Source organism: Molothrus aeneus, chromosome 28 (assembly GCF_037042795.1).
Source record: "Molothrus aeneus isolate 106 chromosome 28, BPBGC_Maene_1.0, whole genome shotgun sequence".
In the NCBI taxonomy this organism is placed as follows: domain Eukaryota; kingdom Metazoa; phylum Chordata; class Aves; order Passeriformes; family Icteridae; genus Molothrus; species Molothrus aeneus.
Window position 1 is genome coordinate 2,049,892 of NC_089673.1, and position 15,565 is coordinate 2,065,456.

The window sequence follows — 15,565 nt, forward strand, 5'->3', positions numbered from 1 at the left end:
TGCCCTGTAAGGTGGTCAAGTAACTTGGAGACTCTCTGTCTGGCTCACCAAACCCCAATCAACATCCTTACATTGCTGCAATGATAGACACGTGACTGAGAGTCAATCCCTCTCCACTATAGATTTACAGTCCAATTTTAGACAATAGGTTATTCTAACATTTTCTTGTTTGGATGTGTGTATGAACTTTCCTGCCTTGGAGTGGAAATGACTTCAAGACTGCTCCTTTATATCAAGTAAAAGAGATCTGCCCATGAGCATTGGTATGATGAGTTGCACCAATATCTATTTCAACAGTTCTTTATTTTTGCTGGCTTTAATGTAATTGCTTTAATATAATTGCTTTGATATAGTGCAGTATCCTATTCTGCACAGTACTAATAGTTTTAGGTTTTATACTGTGTAGTAAATAATTCTGATTAATATATTTTGTCTAATAATTTGTCATAGTAATTTATTATATATATTTTATATACAAATTATATATATATATATATATATATATATATATGTACATATATGTATCTAAAATTTTCCGTTATTAATCCTGTGGGACAAAGTGATTTAAACCACTCACAGTCTAGGGCTAAGATTGGATGCAGTCTAACCCAGACTCCTCTTTGAGGAGGAATTTAGAAAGCCAGGGTGTCCTCTCTGCACCTCTCAACTCAGCAGGACTTCTCTAAAAAACTCTGTCTGAAGCTCCCTCTCCACCAGTGACAATTTGGGTTGGCAGGATGGCAAATTTTGAGAAACAGACAAAACAGAATATTCACAGAGGCACAATCTAGTCAAGAAAATGTGGGACATGGAATAGAAAAGGAAAAACACACTGCCATTTTGGTGAGAAAAGTACGTTTCCAAGCAATGAAATCCAAGGCATTTAGTCTTTGTTTTACTTAACTAAAGCTTTGCAAATTAGAAGTCAAACACCTTGGAGAGAAGGCTGAAAGGGAATTGAATGCTAAAAAGAGATTGGCTGAAAACTTGAAGGACCAGCTGTATGACTTCCTCCAAAGAGAAAGAGAATTAAATTTTCAAACTCCCTGTCTCAGTGGGGAGCTGGAGAATGAGGAGGAATTTTCCAGCCCTGCTAATGAGGTAGACTGGGAGGCAGACTACATTTAATATGACCTCCCCATCCTCTGTTCATTGTCAGAAAAGTTTGATGCAGTAAAGCCTCACCCTAAACTCTGCCAATTTGTAAAAACTGAATTAATTTATGAGGTAGAGCTCACTCTAACAACGACAGATAAACCTTGCACTGTGATGCAGTTGGCTAAACTGCAAGAGTGATGTAGCAAAGATTCCAACAAAACCAAACTGGGCCAGCACCTCTAACAGAACACACAGACATGCCCAGCAGTGGGATGGCACACAGGGCTCTTATATAAGACCCATTTATGTAAGATGGCAAATATAATCCTTGCCTTTAGGTCCCAAGCACTCTGCAAATAACAGCCCATGAACATTCTGTTGAGCCCAGAGCATTGGATCCATTCACACAAATCCACATCCTGGTGGAAGAAAACAGGAGTTCCATCTCATCTGTTGCAGAATGGAGGTAAGGGGAGTAAAAAATATCCTGGTTTGAAAGATGTCTGCCAAGGAAGGTGGGAACCTCCCTTGGAATGGAAAATGTGAGCCCCTTCCCTCCAAATTATTGTAGCTTTGAAATTATGGGGCTTTCAGGCAAAGAGATGGGAAAAAGAATAACAGTCCACTGAGTAATGGCTTCATCCTCTGGGAGTAACAGAAGGAAAAGGTCCTGCAGACTCGCATTGTTTTTAAGGAGAAAAAGGAGAGTGAAGTGGATGAGAGACCAAGGACCTGCATTGGCTTTTATGCTGCCCCAGGCTCGGGAGGTTGCCCAAGCAGACAGAAAAAAATTTTGACATGCTCTTCTGAAATGTAAGGCATCCCAGATGATACAGGCTGTGTTCCAGGTTCCTGGTGCCTTTCACTTCCTTGTTTACACTAGGATATTTCCCTCCTGGATGTTTGTTTTGAGGTTAAAATGAGATTTCCTAAAATTTCTGGGACAGGAGCATGTAATTGTGGGCAGAACACTCACACCAATTGCTGGAAAAGTTCTCTACAGACCAGGACCAGTGGCCTGGGATAGTCCTGGGATGGTGTTTTCAATCACAGTGACCAAAGGCCAAGCTCCTCTCAGCCCTGCAATCTTTGTCTAGACACCAAATGGATCCCATTTGTGAGGACACATCATGTCCTTTTCCCTCTCTCCCTCCCAGCACCTGATTGCAACTGGTCTTTCTCTTCCAGGCAGCTGAACTACACTGCTGAACTTCAATATTTTTCCTTCATTCACCAGCCTTGGAAGAGATTTCCCAGGTTGTTTGGCTTCCTCCACTCTTCAGGCCATGACTGGAGATCCTCAGCCAATCCATCTTTGGTCCATGAGGTGCCTTGGTGTGCTCCAGCCCAGCCAGGGTTGTGCCTGTTGAACCCACAGTGGTCACATAAGGGCATTTTTGCTTGATGGATGCACTTAGGTGGATGATAAATTCCTTTGAATGCATGGCATGGACAAATTTGCATGCAGTGCTCTGCAGATGAGCTCAAATGAGTTTGTACATTTCTGGCACTCATCACAACAGGATGTGATGGCCATCCCCACAGCCTGGCCCTGCAGGCTGGGCTGCCTCTTGCATTCTCCATGTTAAAAAGCATCAAAGAGCATTAGGAGAAATGCCAAGAAATCCTGCCCAGCTTGTGCATGGAAGCCCTAAGTGGACCTGTTTCCAGTGCCTGTCCCATGGAGCCAAGAGCTTCAGCTGCACACAGCAAGCACGGCAGGGCAGATGGGGACCAGGACCAACTAGGTCAGGGAGAGGAAGGCTGAAAACTGAGTTTTGACAATAGAAAAAAGGCTTCTGCTCCCCTGTGGACTTTAACTTCAGAGCAGGTGCTGTCACCTGCACACTGGTGAGGACAAAAAGACACATTTGGGAATTTGCCAGAGGGACCTGTGCTCAAACAATTTTTCCTCCTTGAAGGAGAAAATATCTGTGACATCTTCAGGACTCTCCCTCTCTTAGGAATCTTAAGCAGCAGTCTCCTAGCCTGACCTGATGTCTCGAGAGGTTTCTTGTTGCAGAAGAAGGCTGCTGAGCTTGCCCTGCCTTTGGAGCAACACCATTTGCTGCTCTTTGATGTGGGCTCCAGGGATAATGTCCAAAAGTGTTTCTAGAGTGACTACAGAGCTCCAGGATGAAGTAAGGGTGTGAGGGCCCAAGCTGGAAAAAACTGAGTAGAAAAGAACTCATCCTGTGTGTGAAAACCTGATTGCAGGCTTTGTGTTGCAGGTGGAGATTTGGTTTTGATTGCCAGGGAAATGTTTGTGATGAATGAGGGGTACTGAGCAAGGATGGGAAGTATTTGACAAAGTCATGCAAATAATCTTTAAATCTCATAAGAAGTCAACAACATCCTTTACCTACTTCTTTATTCATCCATCCCTTAGGTGTTATATGAGTATTGAATCTGTGCTGTTCACTGCAATCCTGAGTAAATATTACATAGAAATGAATCCCCTTGGCATGGATGGGTCCATCTAGAGATCCCAGAGGAACAATTTTTGTACAGTAGCATCAGACTCAGAGCTCTTGCTGCCTGGGTTGCCTGCAATGGTTTTAAAACCTGTGATCCCCCTAAAGGCATCACATGGCCCTGGCCCTAATGAAGTGTGGAATGTTTCTCACCACTCATTAAGAACTGGAAGGTAAATCCTTCCCTTGTGGTTAATTAGGGAGCTTTTCTAGTTTTGTTGCCTTGTTTGTTTTTACTGGCACAGGAGATGGTAAACAGGAGGATTTTAATCAACTCTCAAGACAGTGGCATTTCTTTCTGTATTCTTTTGTCTGAGCCTTTGTCCTTTGTTTCTGGTAAAATCAAGATATGCTGGTGATGCAAATTTAGTGGATCAAGGTACCTGTGTGGGAGATGCAGTATTTAGCTATGGCGAGAATCCTCTGATCCCGGACATCTGGTGAAATTTTCAGCCACCTTAAACTCCACTTCTCCAGCTTGTATCTCCCCAGTTTGGCTATAAGGATTATTTCAGAGGGCAGAAGGATTTGGTAATGGAGCCATGTGGAAGGGTTGCCTGTGGGTGGTCACACACAGAGCGAAATGGAACTGGAGATGGTTTGGTTCTGGCAACTGAGACCAGTGCTTGGGCAGCAGGTCTCATAGGAGCAGGTGAAGCCTTGGTTTTGGGACAGAGCAAGGTGTGCCAATATCCCATCAGATGGACAAAGCCTCTGTCTCTGCCTGGAGATCCAGGCAGGAGGAGCACGGGAGGAAGGTTTCATACATCACAGAGACCTGTGAACCCGAGCTGGTATTTGGGCCCAGCAGAGCCTTCAGGAGTTCATTTTCTGCACCCAAGAGGACATGAATACCCAGGGGATGGTATTTGGACCATTGCCTGGAGCTAAAGGCCAAGGATTAACCATAAATTTTCAAGTAGACCTGAAAACATTCGTAAATGTTGGCATTAGTAGTGAAGCCACAAGTCATTTGGACAGGGAACACGGACACCTGGAACAAAACATTAGATCCTTTTGGAGGTGTTGGATTCACATTGATGGAGACTCCACTGCACAGATTGAGTGTGTTACCAGTCCTTACCAATCCCCTTAGCTCTGCATGTCTGGGCAGCAGCTGGGCCCTGCCGAGTGCTGAGGGACTGTATGAGGTTTGGATCTCATCTCCTTGTTCCCAGGAGTGCTGGCCACAGGCCCTAGGCCAGGCAATGAAGGAAGGATAGGAAGAGATCAGCTGTGGGCTGTCCCCAGGTATTGTTGTTTCCCATTCCCACTCCTGTGGAGCCAAAGTCTCCATGATGGCTTTGGCTGCCAAGCAGCCAGGGATGTTCTTCATCAGCTCCAAAGGAAAAGGGCACAAAATAAAATCCACTGCAGCAAGCCCCAAACATTGCATTCTCCATCTTTTTCCTGAGTAGACTGGAGGAGTTGCCCCAGAAAAACAGACAACTCAGAGACCAAGGCTTGAATGCAACACAGTTTTAATAAGTTGAAAGAAGAAAACGAGATGGCTCACAGAGAGCACCAGGAGCAGCCACTAAGATGGAGCTCCCATGTGGTGTTCTTTGCACTGCTCTGCAAAGGTAGGAAGGATGGCAGGTCCACACTGGGAATGTCCCAAGCCTTGGGGTGTGAGGGACAGAAAAGGAGAGTAGAACAAGGAAGCGATGGTCCAACATTCCAACTACAATGTCCAGAACCTCTATCTTTGGCCCAGAACAAGGTTCAGAGGTCTTGGATGTTCTTGCCAGCAGATTTAGCAGGGACGGCACCTGCTGCCACCATAGCAGTTGGTGATGCAGGAGATGTCAAAGCCCCCAGAGCTGATGGGCACTCCGCCAGAGCTGAGGATGTTGCCAACAGCAGCAGAGGTGGAGGATCCCACGGCGGTGTTCTGGGGGAAGGAGCTGAGGATGGGGCCAGGCAGGGTCACCAGCACAGGGGAGGGTTCAATGACAACGTGGGAGCTCTGGCACTGCCTGACACAGCACTCATTGCAGCTGCTGGCCAGCGGGCAGGGCCCACAGGGCTGGCAGCAAGGGTCACAGGGCTTGCAGCAGGACATGGCTCGGGCTCACAGGTGCACCTAGAATGGAAGACAAGGAGAGGGACAAAGCGAGGACACGTGAGAAGCAGCACTGCAACCAAACACGCTGAAAGCATGATAACACCTGGCCCACATTGCAGTGCCCAGCTCAAAGCCCAGGAGCCACCTCAGACAAGTCTCAGCCTCTCTCTGTCTGCACAAGACCTTCTCTCCCCTGCCCTCTCCCAGCACAAGCAGCTCCCAGCCCTGGGCTCTTGTAGCCCCTCTCAGCTGAGACCTCCAGCCAGGCAAGAGCTGCTCTTGAAGCAGCAGCAGCAGCAGGAGGAGGAGAAGAGGCTTCCCACTCACCTGATTCCTGAAGAGGAGAAGGAGGTGAGAGAAGTGGATGGGAGGGCAGAGACTTGGGCTGCCTTTTATAGCAGTCCTGCCCTGCCTCAGGCCAACAGGCTCCTTTGTGGAAGTCATAATTTTCTGACCAGTACATGCCAAATATGCACCATCCCAGTTAATGGTAGGGGCTGTGTCCTGGTTTCCTGCACTGCTGCCTTTTCATTTCCTGGTAATTTCGCTTGCTTTCCTATATGAAAGGCCACTTCTGTAAGTGCCGACAGGACAAACCCAAGGATTTCCGGGGCAGAAAGACGTCAGCACAGGCAGAAATCTCTGATCAAGTGCCAGCAGCATCCTTTGTAGGCAGGTGATGTTCTCTTGTGTAATTTCTGAGTAGTTAATTTGTGGCAAAATTGTCAGGAAAGGGGCTCTGGTATTGTTTTTCTTGGTCACATGCCCAAGAACTGCAGCGTGAGGGGACATGACAGAAGTTTGGCATGTTTTTTCCTTCTTCCACTCATCTCCTTCTTTCCACCTGCTGTCTGTGTCTCTCCAGGCCACTCTAGATGGGATGTGTTGCCCTCTCTCCCTCAGCATGAGAGGCAGATGGACACCCCGCAGGAGCTCCACTGCATCTTAGCAGCTGCTCCTGGTTCTTTCTGTGAGCCACCTCCTTTTCTTCCTTAGACTCACCAAATTATTTGTGCATCCCTAACTGGGACTCTTTTTCATCCTTTTTGTTTTGTGGCAACACTTCCAGTCTGCTCAGAAGAAAAGGTGGAGAAGCTCTAAGTGGGATTTCCCTGTAGCAGATTTTACTTTGTGTCTTTTCCCTTGCAGGTGATGAAGACATCTCTGGCTACTCTGCAGCCAATGGCCATCAGGGAGATCCTGGATGCAAAGAGTGGCAGCAGTGAACATGAGAAACAATCTTCACTTTGGGGATAACAGCCCACAACCTCATCCCTTCCTTCTCCTCTTCTCCATTACCTGGTCCATTGTGGATGCCATGTGACACAGAAACGGCAAGCATTTTTCACAGCGGCTTGTGAGAAGTTTTAGGGAGCTGGAAAGATGTGATAACTTGTTGACTATAAACAATTGGAAGGTGGTGTTTTTCTACTTTATTTTTCTGTTCCTCTCAAGGACAGTGCGTGAGAAAGATGTTTCTGTTAGTTAGCCAATAGAACAGAATCTATTGTACCACTCTATAAAAACCGTGTGGTTCTTTTGAACAAAGCCTTCTTTGCCTTTTCTATCATCCTGCCTCTCGCCTGTTCCTGCCCCGACCCTGGTGCACGAGTGACAGTCCATGAGCAGCACATGTGATCAAAGACATGACACCCTTATGATATCTGTACAATCCTTCAGTACTGGTAGGGCCCAGCTGCTGTCCAGACATGCAGGGCTTGAGGTGATTCACAAGCTGGGATCAGTGTCTGCCACAACCAGGCTGTGCAGAGAAAAGCAATGCGTAACATTTGTGAATGACACCCTTCCCTCCGACTTATGTTAACTTTGAAAGTAAGGGGATTTCAGACAAAGATGTAGGAAAAGGAATAACAGTCATTTACTGGGGTAAATAGGTATGATTCGTACTGACAAAATTGAAACAGTAATCAATAAGGATACAGTAATTAATATTTGGAAATAATAAAACAGTTAAAAAGTGTAATGCCAAGAAAGAAAGGGAGAGGACGAGTTCCATCCCCCCCCCCCACCACCTTTTCCTGCAGATGTTCAAGGCAGGAAAAAGCAAGAGATAACAAGATAACAGTTACTAAAAATTAATAGAAAGAAAGGAAAATTTGGTTGGCTCCCAGGAAAAATGCCAGTTATAAGAGATTTATTGCTTTCATGCTTAAATATAATATTATGTTAGTTTTGGCTTACATTGTACTAGCTTGGTGTGCATGTGTAACCCAAGAGTGAGTTGAAGGACATCAAGGAAGAGGAGAGCCTTCATCAGGGACGACCCCCAAAAAGTGGTGCGACCACCAAAATGAGTGGTGGAGCATGCGCAGTAAAGGCGGTGATGAGGGCGGAGGTAGAAGTGTGATGAATCGAAAATGGGAGGAGATGGCATTGACACATGGCATATGAGGGGGAATTTTCACTTGGCAAGCTTGTACGTGAGATGGCAAGGGACCAGAACCCTGCACTCTGTACCCTGCACGGTTATCTTTTGCTTATGCGCTATTATTGAAACCAAATTATCCCCTATTTTTTTTAACCAAATTATATGGTAAATATTTCAAGTGTATCCGATTTTATACATTTTCTAAGCTATTCAATTAAAATCGCTGCTACCTTTAATATTGTTTGGTTTTTTTGATGATGAGAAAATTGGGCAAATATAACATTTACTAATAAATACATGTATAACAACTCAAACAAACAACAGCACCAAACAGAACCAGACACCCAGGCCCGGCCTCTCTCGGCCGCAGGCGCTTTCCCCTTCGGTGCAGTTCCGGGCACAGCCAGCAGGGGCGCTGCTGGCTCCCGGCCGGGCAGGGCGGGTGCGGTGATTCCCCCGCGCCAGCAGGGGGCGCTGTGGCGCGAGCTCGGCTCCCTCACATGGTAATAATGGTGGATGGGCTGGATGGGGAAATGGGCTGCAGCAGGAACGTCAGAACGGGGCTGGATGGGGAAATGGGCTGCAGCAGGAACGTCAGAACGGGGCTGGATGGGGAAATGGGCTGCAGCAGGAACCTTGGAATGGGGCTGGATGGGGAAATGGGCTGCAGCAGGAACCTCGGAACGGGGCTGGATGGGGAAATGGGCTGCAGCAGGAACCTTGGAATGGGGCTGGATGGGGAAATGGGCTGCAGCAGGAACCTTGGAATGGGGCTGGATGGGGAAATGGGCTGCAGCAGGAACGTCGGAACGGGGCTGGATGGGGAAATGGGCTGCAGCAGGAACCTTGGAATGGGGCTGGATGGGGAAATGGGCTGCAGCAGGAACCTCGGAATGGCGGCTGGAACGGCAGGGCGGGCTCAACCAGGGAAGCAAGTGAGACACAGCAGAAACTCAGCAGCAGCAGCAGCCCAGCTCCTAAACACAGCCAGGAGAGGCTTTCCTGGAGGGGGAAAGGGCCCAGAAAAGGGCCCGGGATCAAGTTTTACCTGAGGCACGTGAGCAGATGGTGAAAAGGGTCTCCCTCTAGTGAGATGGAGGTCCCAGTGCAATGGCCACCCCCACAAGCAAAGCTTCAGACATGGTAGGAGAAGCCAGCAGGACATGGAGCCTCACCGTTCTGGTGAACTCCCCACACAGCAATCATAGCCTGCTTTCCTCTCAATGCCAGGAGAGTACGAGAGTTAGGAGCTGCACCCAGCTCCCTTTGACCAAGACAAAATCTCGCCGTATCTCTGCCCCTCCAAGAGAAACTCCCCAGCTGAGAGAGTAGCCTGCTGCACCCTTCCTGTGGCAATTTCTTTTGTCTCTCTCAAGTATCAGTATTTATGGTTTCTTGGCAATAGATGGGAGAAAATTCCTTGAGAGATAGAAGCAAAAGGAAAAATCCTAAACCCCAACATGAGAACAAGGATTGTGTGTCAGAGTGAAGAATGATGAGAGAAGTAGATTATGACCTGACCACATATTTGGGATACTCTCAAAAAGAAAAGATTCATCAGAAGATTTGGAATCATATCCAAACAAGTCCATGGACATAATTAAAATATGCACATTATTCAAAAAAAAGGATGAATATGTATTGGTTTTTGGAATACAACCTGGTCTGTTAGGTTAGTGGGCATACTTAGAGGAGACATCCCCATGCATCCAGCTCTCTAATAAAGTAACGTCAGCTTTCTGATGCAGGATTGGACTGACCCTAATGGTGCCGCTGTTCCTCTCTTATGTGTCTCTGCAGCCTGGCAGTGCCTTAGGACCCTTGAGTTAATGAGATAATGAAATAAATCTACTCTTTGCATTTCAGCTGTGGTTTCGTGACTTGGATGTATCAATTCACACACCAACCCACTGCTGCTACCCTTTGGAGCCAATGGCTGTTCCTGATGGCCATTGACTGTGCAGTACCCAGGTACATTTTCCTCAGCTCCAAGATTAAAGGGCAGAAAGGAAAATCAACTGCTGGGGACTCCCACCCTCTGCTTCTCCACCTTTACCCTGAGCAGACTGGAAGAGTTGCCATGGAAAGAAAGAGAACTTAGAGGACAAATCTTGGATGCAAACCAACTTTATTGAGTTGAAAGAAGAGAAGGAGGTGGCTCACAGAGAGCACCAGGAGCAGCCACTAAGGAGTAGTGGAGTTTCTGCAGAGTGGGCATCTGCCCACCCTGCAGGGCAACATGTCCCGATATGACTGGTCTGGGGAGACACAGACAGCAAACAGAGGAGAAAGAAAAGTAGAAGGGAATAATGGCTTGAAGAGGTAAATACAATGTCCCAAAGCTCTATCTTCAGCCCAGAAAAAGGTTCTGAGGTCTTGGAGGTTCTTGCCCAAGGATGTTGCCAGTAGATTTAGCAGGGACGACAGCACCTGCTGCCACCATAGCAGTTGGTGATGCAGGAGATGTCAAAGCCCCCAGAGCTGATGGGCACTCCCTGAGAGCTGAGGATGCTGCCAACAGCAGCAGAGGTGGAGGATCCCACGGCGGTGTTCTGGGGGAAGGAGCTGAGGATGGGCCCAGGCAGGGTCACCAGCACAGCAGGCGGCTGGATGACAACATGGGAGCTCTGGCACTGCCTGACACAGCACTCATTGCAGCTGCTGGCCAGCGGGCAGGGGCCACAGGGCTGGCAGCAAGGCTCACAGGGCTTGCAGCAGGACATGGCTTGGGCTCACAGGTGCACCTAGAATGGAAGACAAGGAGAGGGACAAAGTGAGGACACGTGAGAAGCAGCACTGCACCCAAAAACCCTGAAAACGTGATAACTCCTGGCCCACATTGCAGTGCCCAGCTCAAAGCCCAGGAGCCACCTCAGACAAGTCCCAGCCTCTCTCTGTCTGCACAAGACCTTCTCTCCCCTGCCCTCTTCCAGCACAAGCAGCTCCCAGCCATGGGCTCTTGTAGCCCCTCTCAGCTGAGACCTCCAGCCAGGCAAGAGCTGCTCTTGAAGCAGCAGCAGCAGCTGCAGGAGGAGAAGAGGCTTCCCACTCACCTGATTCCTGAAGAGGAAAAGGAGGTGAGAGAAGTGGATGGGAGGGCAGAGACTTGGGCTGCCTTTTATAGCAGTCCTGACCTGCCTCAGGCCCACAGGCACCTTAGTGGAAGTCATAATTTTCTGACCAGGTCATGTCAAATATGAACCATCCCAGTTAATGGTGGTGGATGTGTCCTGCTTTCCTACAATGCCTCATTTTCATTTCCTGGCACATGCCACGTGCTTTCCTATGTGAATTCTTTTGTAAGTGCTGAGATGAGAGGCCCAAGAATTCCAGGATCATAACAACAGGCAGAATGCCCAAAGTCCTGGGCTGGTGGCATCCCATGCAGGCACTTGTAAAGTTGTGTAATTTCCATGGGTTTGTTCACACAAAAATATGGCAAAGCTGTAGTTGCAAAGTAGAGTTCTGTATTGGCATCCATGCCAACCTTGAAGGACTGCAGCCTATAGGGAGAGCTCATCCTGGCACAGACAAAAATGTGCGGAGGCAGAAAAGAACAGTTGTGCACTGACCAAAACTCCTCCATTCCACAGCCCACAGTGCCATGGAGGGCTGGAGCAAATAGAAGATTCATTAATGAAGGATGGAAGTTGAACCTTTAAGAAAATGGTGTGGATGAACTGAATCATGCAATCAAAGAATCATAGAATGTTAAGGGTGGGGAGGGACCTTAGAGATCACCTAGTCCAAACCCCCCCTGCCATGGGCAAGGACACTGAACTTAATTCAAGGGCTGTTTTGGGGGAGAAGGGGTTGCTTTTTTTTCTTTTCTGCTGTTTCTCAATATCCTGTTTTAATTTTTCATTGTCAGTGTCTTAAACAAATGTTTCCCAACTCAACTCTATTTTTGCCTTTTCCCAACCATCTATCCTTCACTGACTCTCTCTTCTGGCCAGTCCACTCTGTATGTTTTCCAGACAGGCTTTTCAGAAGATCTCAACTGTCTTTTGTGGTCCCAGATTTCTGAGGTTTGAGCACTAAAGGGTGTTCCCTATGAGCTCCACGCTTCAGGAGAGGTCGGAGAGAGGGATAGACACAAAGTAGAATTCTCCTGTGTTGGCATCCAGGCAGGAGGACCCCGCACACTTTGGTGCAAGGCTGAGCTCTGCAGGAAGGGGCCTCAGATCTCCCCTGGCATCCCAATTTTCCCCACGCAGCCAGAGATGGGAAAAAGATCTTCTTGCTGTGAGGGGCTGGGATTATTGCCTGAAGAAAAAGTAAATGGTGGAGGAAAGAGCTTCTGCCATGGAACTGTCCCATGATGGGATTGCAATTGCAGTGAGAGAGCAAGAGTTGTTCTGACTGGTGCTCTCTTTCCAGGACCATGGCAGGAACTGGTGGTGGCTTGTCCGTGCCACCTTGCCAGCCCATGTGAATAACCTTTCCTCTCCCAGAGGTGCTCTGTGTGATGAGAGTTGTGAATGTGCTGTCTGCAAGATGCCTCAGCTCTGAAAATGTGTGCAATGAACATCTGGAGCTGCACAGGGCACTGCAAGGCCGTGCTGGAAGAGCAGTATCTGACTCATCTGAGAGAAAGAGGTATTTCCCTCTCAGAAAAAAAGTAAGGAGAAAATGTTGTGGGTTGAGATAAAGACAGAGGGATTTCTTATCAGTCACCAAGAGAAAAAAACAAGGCTTGATTTGGGGAACATTGATAGTACACTTTACAAACAAAACAAAGCAAGACTGTGCAAAAAACCACTAAAATAACTTCACTCCATCTCCAACTCTTTTACAGTGATGCAACTGCTCTTCTTCATCCCTGGTTCTCTTCTATTTCCTTCATGTTTAAGCAGCACAGCAAGATAGAGAATGAGGGGTTGCAGTCAGAACACAAGTTATTTTCTGGGGAAAGATTGACTTCAACAGAACTGATCATGAAAAAGAAGCAGGATTTTGGGAGTTAGCCTAAAAAAAAATCACACCTTCCTACCCTTCCAGACACAGTTGCTAGACATGCAATTTTATGGAAGTCCTGGTCCTTGAACATGAAAGGAGTTTGACTCAAAGATGTTTGACTTCCCCTGTACCACACAAGAGAGTCTGTTCTACATCTCACAGCAGAGCACAACTCAGGTCCCAGTCCATTCTGTTCAACACCCATTTGCTGTGAGATGCAACCACTTCCTCACTCAGCACCAGGGAGATGAGCTGTACAAGTGCATCCAGCATAGGTCTGGAGAGAGGTACCTGTGTCCCATCCCAGTCACCAGAAACACTCCAGCATAAGAAGATCCATTCAGGGACTTCAGTTCAGTGGTCTGCCTGGAACAACTCAAAATTATGTGTGTTCATATGAGGACAGGAGGAAGTCAGCACCTGGGGTCTCTGTTGACACAACATGTCCCCGCACATGGAAGTCCTTGGGCAAGAAGCACTAAAGTGGTACCCATTTCCTGCCAACTTTGACACAAACAAACCCACAAGAATGACACAGGTGCCTATCAGCTGAATGCATGGAATGCCAACAGCCCTTGATCTGAGCATTCAACAGGTGTGGATGTGTTTACCTCCCGGAAATCCTTGGGCTCATCCTCCTGGCACTTACAAAAGTCCTCAAGGGGGAAAGAATATGGCATGTGCCAGGAAATGAAAAGGATGCAGTGCAGGAAACCAGGACACAACCTCTACCATTAGCTGGGATGGTGCATATTTGAAATGAGCTGGCCAGAAAATTATGACTTCCACTAAGTTGCCTCTGGGCCTGAGGCAGGGCAGGATGGCTATAAAAGGCAGCCCAAGTCTCTGCTCTCTCATCCACTTCTCTCACCTCCTTCTCCTCTTCAGGAATCAGGTGAGTGGGAAGCCTCTTCTCCTCCTGCAGCTGCTGCTGCTGCTTCAAGAGCAGCTCTTGCCTGGCTGGAGGTCTCAGCTGAGAGGGGCTACAAGAGCCCAGGGCTGAGAGCTGCTTGTGCTGGGAGAGGGCAGGGGAGAGAAGGTCTTGTGCAGACAGAGAGAGGCTGGGACTTGTCTGAGGTGGCTCCTGGGCTTTGAGCTGGGCACTGCAATGGGGGCCAGGAGTTATCATGCTTTCAGCGTGTTTGGTTGCAGTGCTGCTTCTCACGTGTCCTCGCTTTGTCCCTCTCCTTGTCTTCCATTCTAGGTGCACCTGTGAGCCCGAGCCATGTCCTGCTGCAAGCCCTGTGAGCCTTGCTGCCAGCCCTGTGGCCCTTGCCCGCTGGCCAGCAGCTGCAATGAGTGCTGTGTCAGGCAGTGCCAGAGCTCCCACGTTGTCATTGAACCCTCCCCTGTGCTGGTGACCCTGCCTGGCCCCATCCTCAGCTCCTTCCCCCAGAACACCGCCGTGGGATCCTCCACCTCTGCTGCTGTTGGCAACATCCTCAGCTCTCAGGGAGTGCCCATCAGCTCTGGGGGCTTTGACATCTCCTGCATCACCAACTGCTATGGTGGCAGCAGGTGCTGTCGTCCCTGCTAAATCTACTGGCAACATCCTTGGGCAAGAACCTCCAAGACCTCAGAACCTAGTTCTGGGCTGAAGATAGAGCTTTGGGACATTGTATTTACCTCTTCAAGCCATTATTCCCTTCTACTTTTCTTTCTCCTCTGTTTGCTGTCTGTGTCTCCCCAGAGCAGTCTAGTGGGGACATGTTGCCCTGCTGTCCTTGGCAGGGCAGGCAGGTGCACACTCTGCATGAGCTCCACTGCATCTTAGTGGCTGCTCCTCTTGGCCTCTGTGAGCCACCTCCTTTCCCACTTCACGCTCAATAAAGTTGTTTTGCATCCAAGCCGTGGCCTCCAAATCTTCTTTTTTTCCTATGGAAACTGTTCCAGTCTGCTCAGGGTAAAAGGTGGATGGGCAGAGCGTTGGACTCCCTGTAGTGGATTTTCCTTTCTGCCTTTTCCATTGGAGTTGATGAAAAAAAACCCCTGGCTACTCCACAGCCAATGTCAAACAGGGAAAAGACAGCTCCAAAGGGTGGCAGGAATGGGGAAGGGAAACAGCAATGTCTGGGACCAGCCCACAGCCTCATCTCTTCCTTCTCCTCCCCTGCATTACCCAGTCTAGGCCCATGAGCAGCACATGTGGTCAAAGGCAGATGAGACTGGTACCTCATAGAGTCCTTCAGCACTGGCAGGACCCAGCTGCTGTCCAGACATGCAGGGCTGAGGTGATGCAGAATTTGGGATCCGCATCTGCCAATCAAGTTGAGCACACTTGGGGTGGCACCTTGCCTTCATTAAGGAGAGGGCGATACTCAGGGTTCTAAAATGCTCAAGGTCAAATACAGTGAAGGAATTGGCTTAGAGACTGTGTTCAGATGTGGGCAGTGGCCTTTCCAGGAATGTAAGCCTCTGGGGAAAGGAAAGCTGCAGGTTGCCTGGGAACACTGATAGCAAACAGCTGAACTTGGCAGGAGTCAGAGCAGGGAGCTGCAGCTTCTGCAGGTGAAAGGCTGCATCTGCCAAAGGCCAAACCACTTTGCCAGGAAGCTTGCTTTTAATGAAAACCCTTCA

At 48.3% G+C, this 15,565-nt stretch overlaps 3 pseudogenes; 1 reads left to right on the top strand and 2 right to left on the bottom strand.

Annotated features, from left to right (window-relative positions):
- Positions 1 to 5,328: 5,328 nt before the first annotated feature.
- Positions 5,329 to 6,103, bottom strand: LOC136567243 (feather keratin Cos1-2-like; annotated as a pseudogene).
- A 4,337-nt stretch (positions 6,104 to 10,440) lies between these two features.
- Positions 10,441 to 11,218, bottom strand: LOC136567242 (feather keratin Cos2-2-like; annotated as a pseudogene).
- A 2,529-nt stretch (positions 11,219 to 13,747) lies between these two features.
- On the top strand, positions 13,748 to 14,525 carry LOC136567351 (feather keratin Cos1-2-like; annotated as a pseudogene).
- Positions 14,526 to 15,565: the final 1,040 nt, after the last annotated feature.